Below are 7,536 nucleotides of genomic sequence, written 5' to 3'. Positions count from 1 at the left end.
TTTCTGAGCTGCCTAGGCCCAAGTCCAACTTGTTTCTGAGTGTATTTCATGCAGATATGAAGTCCAACCAAAGGGGGACAATTAGTTTTAGGCAACATGAGCCTTTAGTTAGTTTTCTAGAGAGAGAAGCTACCTATTCTCTCTAGAATTAGGTTAGGATTAGGGTAGATTATCTTAAGTTCAAGTTCAATTCCTTGATCTCATCTTGTTTCTTTTATAATTTCTCATTCCTACATCTTGGTTTTCTTAATTGTGATGTTAATTTCTCGTTTTGCTCTCTTTTGTGATGATGAACTCATGTTGGATTTGATTTGTTTTTAATGCAATTTAGTGTTGATGTTCTTTTTATTGATGAATTGGGTTGTGATCTTACTTTTCTTGCACTTAATAGTTGTTAGATTTTATTATTCTTGCAATTTATGATGCTTACTTTTATTGCACTCTATGTGTTTCATGAAATGCTCTCTCTAATTTTTGAGTAGTTTTGTCAACTCTTGGCCTAAGCCAAGAGAATTAGGTAATCTTGAGTAATTGGGTATGATTGATTTGGTGATATGAGAACCCATGGTGATCAATTTGACACCCATTGACGCTAACCCACTACTAAGTTAATTAGTAGGTAGGTTAGGACTTAAGGGTGGATGTGATCAAGTCTATTTGATGTACTTCAAGCTTAGGAGTAAACGTTACCTACTTAAAGCTTTTTGGAAGTAGACTTAATAGGTTGGCCTCTCATGATTATCAATATTCGGTTTGTTGACAAGGATGGTGATCTCAATTACCCAAGTCTTAGCCAAGAGTTCTTTATCTTACTTCCTTTATTCACTTGCTAAATTTATTCTCTTGTCATCTCATGAACCAAATCCCCCCGCCTTTTTACCCCTTCATAGCCAATAACTAAGCATTACATTGTTATCCTAGGGAGACGACCCGGAGTCTAAATACTTCAGTTAATTTTCATTAGGGTTAGTTATTTGTGACAACCAACTAAATTTTTGTATGTGAGGACTCTTTGTTGGTCTGGAACTATACTTGCAACGAGAATTCATTCAATTGAGGAAATTCTATATCAACAAAAGTTCACACATCAAAATCACACCATTGCCGGGGATCACAATGGTGCTATATTATTGGCTATTGTATATATTATGAATAACTTGAATTTTGGTTTGTTTGCTAGTTTTTACTAGTTAGGATTTTATCTTTTTGTTTCTTATTGATTTTTTTATTTTCTCTTTCACTATGAATTCTCATCCTTTTGGCTATGAGTGCAGTTCAAACTATGTTGTAGGAAATGAAAGCCCCATTGAGAATATGCATCAAGGGTTTGGAATTCAAGGATGGGAGGAACCTCAAGCTTATGAACAACCTTCATGGTAACAACCTCCTACGAACTCCTATGGGTATAATCCTGATCCTAATGTGTATCAATCCAATGTGTGTGAATTGTGGTTGTCAACCACAATCATCATATGCATGTGATCCCATTCCTTAATATAGCCACACACCATACTCACAAGCCTCACATCGCCATTCAACTTCATATGACCATAACTCACACACACCATATCAACCACCATTTGAATCACATCTAGAACAACCACTATCCCCATACCAATACTCCCAAGAACCACAAATTTCATATACACCACCTCAAGAATTCCCCCAATATGAACCACCTTCCAATATTGACAATCTTCCCTCAAACACTGAACCCTATCTTTCACCACCACCTCCCGACGAAGCCTTCATATTAGAACTAAGAGATCTTGAATCTCGCATCTTAAGGCGACAAGAGGAGGATGAAGCTAAGTTTAAGGAGCTAAGAGTAAGGGTAGCTAGCATGGTAGAAGTCGTAAATCACCTAACATCTCACCTAGGTTCATGTACCCTGAGCACTCCCATCATTGAATGCGGAGAAACTATCAAGGAGCCTAGCGAGGGAATAATCTTGAAGCTCCAAGGTGAGGAAGAAGAGTTGAAGCAAGAAATGCAACAAGAGGAGAAGATAGAGATTAGCGATCAAAAGGAAGTAGTGGATAGATGTTTGGGATACGTTGAGCTCATAAAGGATGTTAAAAAGGAGAGTAAAGTTGCAAAAGTAAATAGAGAGTTGAAGGAAAATGATCAGGAAGTGAATTCCATCACTAGTGATTTTTTGCCCACATTGATCAACCCCCTTAACGATCTTGTTGAGCCCTCTCCTAGTGGATTAGAAAGCAAGGTTGAGAAGGATGTACAACCTTCAAAACCCATTGTAAGTGAAGAACTGGAAGAAGTGTTCCAAGCAACAAGCCCTCCCATCTATGATGATTCCGCGTCAACATGTGATCCTTTCGAGTTTGAAGAGTCCTCCCCCAAAATGCTTGCACTTCATGAGGAGATAGACTTCACTAGACCTCCTATCTATGATGAGAGTGATGGGGAGGAGATGGAAGAAATTGGTGAAAAAGAATGTGAACTTGAAGAAGCTTGGCATGAGGAGAAACTTGAAGAACCTTGTCAAGTGGTGGAACCCTCCAGAAGAGGATGTGCGGGAGTAGAACACGCTTTATCAAGACCCTTGGGAACTCCTTCACTTAGTTCGTCATCCAATCCTCCGCTTGAGTGGGTAAACCTTCTAACTCTCAGCTTTATTATCCAACTTGAGTATGGTTTTCTTGAGACGGATGGCCAACTTAGGGCGTTTTGTGGAATTAAGCGAAAAAGGGGGATGTTTAGTGGTTGGCGTTGTAAATCTAGACTCATTATGGTTGGAAGCTCAAAATTGAAGAACATGGATTGGTGTAATGCTCAAGTAAATGGGTTAAGGAGAGTAGTTTGGTGCGTCCATGAGAATTCTGCTTTCTCGTCCCCCGAACAAAGTCAAGGCAATAAATTAGAAGATGGGTGCGAGGACAAGATATGGGATCCTGGATTAGCTTATGAAAATCAATTTTGGTAGCTCGTGTCTTGGAGAGGACATCACCAAAGCTTATTGAAGATGGCTGGAACTTCTGACAACCGATTGGAGGACAAGCACTCTTGGAGGTTCAAGGATGGGTACAAACATAAGCCACCTTGACAAGAAGCCTCCTAAATGTCCAACTTAAGGATTTAAACCAAAAGTGCTTGGTGGGAGACACCCCACCATGGTAAACTCTTTCTATTCCCTTGTAGATATAACGAATGAATGAATTGAGTTCCATTGTATATAAATCCTTTGCTTCTTGGTACATTTCGCTTTGCTTGTTAAGGTGTCTATTGATGAGCGGATAATTTATACGCTTTTTGACATTGTTTTTAGTATATTTTTAGTATATTTTAGCTAGTTTTTATTATGTTTTTATTATTTTTTAAATAAAAATTACATTTCTGGACTTTACTATGAGTTTGTGTGTTTTTCTCTGATTTTAGGTATTTTCTGACTGAAATTAAGGGACCTAAGCAAAAATCTGATTCAGAGGCTGAAAAAGGACTGCAGATGCTGTTGGATTCTGACCTCCCTGCACTCGAAGTGGATTTTCTGGAGCTACAGAAGCCCAATTGGCACGCTCTCAATTGCGTTGGAACTTAGACATCCTGGGCTTTCCAGAAATATATAATAGTCTATACTTTGCTCAAGATTTGATGGCCCAAACTGGCGTTCAAAGTTAGCATAGAAATTTTGATGTCAAAACGCCAGAACTGGCATAAAAACTAGAGTTAAACGCCCAAACTGGCACAAAAGCTGGCGTTTAACTCCAAGAAAAGTCTCTACACGTGAAAGCTTCAATGCTCAGCCAAAACACACCAAGTGGGTCCGGAAGTGAATTTCTGCATCAATTACCTATTTCTGTAAATCCTAGGCTACTAGTTTTCTATAAATAGGACCTTTTGCTATTGTATTTTGACACTTTTCATATAATCTTTCGAACTTGTATGTTCACGTTTTGGGGGGCTGGCCTCACGGCCATGCCTAGAACTTGTTCTTATGTATTTTCAACGGTGGAGTTTCTACACACCATAGATTAAGGTGTGGAGCTCTGCTGTTCTTCATGAATTAAAGCAAAGTACTACTGTTTTTCTATTCAATTCATGCCTACTTCTTCTCTAAGATATCCATTCGTTCTTCAACATGATGAATGTGATGATCCGTGACACTCATCACCATTCTCACCTATGAATGCGTGCCTGACAACCACTTCCGTTCTACATGCAATCAAGCTTGAATGTGTATCTCTTGTGTTTCTAATCTAAGATTAGAAACCTTCGTGGTATAGGCTAGAATTATTGGCGGCCATTCCTGAGGTCCGGAAAGTCGAAACCTTGTCTGTGGTATTCCGAGTAGGATCTAGGAAGGGATGACTATGACGAGCTTCAAACTCGCGAGTGTTGGGCGTGTGACAGACGCAAAAGGATCAATGGATCCTATTCCAACATGATTAAGAAACAACAGATGATTAGCCGTGCGGTGACAGCACATTTGGAACATTTTCATTGAGAGGATGGGAAGTAGCCATTGACAACGGTGATGCTCAACATAAAGCTTGCCATGGAAAGGAGTATGAATGATTGGATGAAGGCAATAGGAAAGCAGAAGTTTAGGAGGAACAAAGCATCTTCATACGCTTATCTGAAATTCTCACCAATGAATTACATAAGTGTCTCTATCTTTATTTTATGTTTTATTCATATTTTAATTATCAATTCTCCATAACCATTTGAATCCGCCTGACTGAGATTTACAAGGTGACCATAGCTTGCTTCAAGCCGATAGTCTCCGTGGGATCGACCTTTACTCACGTAAGGTTTATTACTTGGACGACCCAGTGCACTTGCTGGTTAGTTGTGCGGATTTGTGACAAGGAGTTGAGATTACAATTGTGCGTACCAAGCTGTTGGTGCCATTGATGATCACAATTTTGTGCACCAAGTTTCTGGTGCCGTTGTCGGGGATTATTCGAGTTTGGACAACTGACGGTTCATCTTGTTGCTCAGATTAGGTAATTTTAATTTATGTTTAAGCTTTTTACTTTTTAATTTTCAAAAAATTTCAAAAAAAATATATTTTTTATTTCTATTTTATTCTTCAGAACTTTTAAGAATGAATTCTAGAGTTCATGATGATTTGTTGAAGTCTGCCTAGCTGAGAAGCCATGTCTAATCTTTTGGACCGAGGTTTCAAATTATCATCACAAGGGCTTGTTAATTTCTATCAATCTTGCTGTTGAACGTGATGATTTGCTAAAGCTTGGCTGGCCATTGGCCATGTCTAGTGGTTTGGACCGAAGCTTTCACTGAAAGCTTGGCTGGCTAGTAAGCCATGTCTAATTCCTGGACTGGAGTTTTAGACTAACATTGCAATGATTCCTGGAATTCTCATTAAAAATTTTGAATCCCTTTATTTTCCTTTCCATATAATTTTCGAAAAATCACAAAAAAAATTTATAAAATCATAAAAATAAAAAATATTTTATGTATCTTAGTGTCAATTTTTAATTTTGGTGTCAATTGCATGTCTTTATTCTTCTCGCATTTTTTTCGAATACATGTAATATGTTCTTCATTGATCTTCAAGCTGTTCTTGATGATTCCATAGCTCTGATCTTTAATTTCTCTTATTTTGTGTCTTTTGTTGTTTCTCATATGCATTTCCAATTTGTTATGGTCCTTAGTATACAAACTTCTAAGTTTGGTGTCTTGCATGCATTGTTTATTTGATCTTAGTTGCATCCTTTTTATTATTGTGTCTCATCTTTAAAAATTCAAAAAAAAAATTTCAAAATTGTGTCTTTTCAAGTTAATAACACAGAGAATTGAAGATTTAGAACATTTAGCAGAGGAATCACACAGAAAAAGCTGGGCGTTCAAAACGCCCAGTGAAGAAGGAAAACTGGCGTTTAAACGCCAGCCAGGGTACCTGATTGGGCGTTAAACGCCCAAAAAAGGTAGCATTTTGGGCGTTAAACGCCAGAATGGATGCCATTCCGGGCGTTTAATGCCAGGATGACACTAGAGGGAAGATTTTGTTTTTAATTCAAATATTTTTCAAATTTTCATAATTTTTAAAAATCAAATTTTTTTCAAATCATATCTTTTCAATCATATCTTTTCAAAATCAATTTCTTTTCAATTTTTTATTTATTACTATTTTCGAAAATCCTTGCTACAATTAGTGATTTAGTTCAAAATTATCAAGTTGTTACTTGCCTATTAAGAAAGGATCAAAAGTTTTAATTCTAGAATCATATCTTTTAATTTCTTGTTGGTCAAATAATCAACTTTAATTTTAAAAACTTTCTTCTTTTAAATTTGATTCTCAATCATATCTTCTCAATCATGTCTTTTCAATCACATCTTTTTCAAAATTAAGTTTCAATCATATCTTTTTGATTTCTAATTTCAAAATCTTTTTCAAAAAACACTTAATTTCTTTCCCAATCTTAGTTTTCGAAAATCATTTACCAAATTTTCAAAATTTCTCTTAATTATTTCAAAATCTTTTACTTTATTTTCGAAAATTCTTCCCCTCTTCTCACATCCTTCTATTTAAAGGACTAACATCTCTTCATTATCAACAATTTGAACTCTATCTCTCTTGATAAGTTCGAATTGTCTCTTCTCTACCTCATCCTTCTATTTTTTTATTTTCCTTTGACACCTCAAGGAATCTCTATACTGTGACATATAAGATTCTATATTTGCTTCTCCTCCCTTTTCATATGAGTAGGAGTAAGGACAAAGGCATTCTTGTTGAAGCTGATCCTGAACCTAAAAGGACCTTGAAGAGAAAGCTAAGAGAAGCTAAAGTAAAACTCTCTATAGAGGACCTAACAGAACTTTTCAAACCAGAAGAAGCCATGGCAGCCGAAAACAACAACAATGCCAACAATGCAAGGAAGGTGCTTGGTGACTTTACTGCACCTACTCCTGACTTCTATGGGAGAAGCATCTCAATCCCTGCCATTGGAGCAAACAACTTTGAGCATAAGCCTCAATTAGTTTCTCTGATGCAACAGAATTGCAAGTTTCATGGACTTCTATTGGAAGATCCTCATCAGTTCTTAGCTGAATTCTTACAAATCTGTGACACTGTCAAGACCAATGGAGTTGATCCCGAGGTCTACAAGCTTATGCTTTTTCCCTTTACTGTAAGAGACAGAGCTAGAACATGGTTGGATTCACAACCTAAAGAAAGCCTGAACTCTTGGGAAAAGCTAGTCAATGCCTTCTTGGAAAAATTTTTTCCACCTCAAAAATTGAGCAAGCTTAGAGTGGAAGTCCAAACCTTCAGACAAAAGGAAGATGAATCCCTCTATGAAGCCTGGGAAAGATACAAGCAATTGATCAGAAGGTGTCCTTTTGACATGCTTTCAGAATGGAGCATCATAGGTATTTTCTATGATGGTCTATCTGAACTGTCCAAGATGTCATTGGATAGCTCTACTGGAGGATCTCTTCATCTGAAGAAGATGCCTACAGAAGCTCAGGAACTCATTGAAATGGTTGCAAATAACCAATTTATGTATACTTCTGAGAGGAATCCTGTGAATAATGGGACAAATCAGAAGAAAA

At 37.1% G+C, this 7,536-nt stretch overlaps 1 non-coding gene across 1 annotated transcript; it reads right to left on the bottom strand.

Annotated features, from left to right (window-relative positions):
- Positions 1-7,226: 7,226 nt before the first annotated feature.
- On the bottom strand, positions 7,227-7,334 carry LOC148552885 (small nucleolar RNA R71). The gene has a single exon (XR_015893938.1). It is a non-coding gene; the product is annotated as a small nucleolar RNA R71 (small nucleolar RNA).
- Positions 7,335-7,536: the final 202 nt, after the last annotated feature.

Source organism: Arachis ipaensis, chromosome B7, assembly GCF_059453495.1.
Source record: "Arachis ipaensis isolate K30076 ecotype BB chromosome B7, ASM5945349v1, whole genome shotgun sequence".
NCBI lineage: Eukaryota > Viridiplantae > Streptophyta > Magnoliopsida > Fabales > Fabaceae > Arachis > Arachis ipaensis.
Note: the sequence above shows the minus strand (reverse complement) of the source record. Positions and strands in the feature narration are given on the sequence as shown.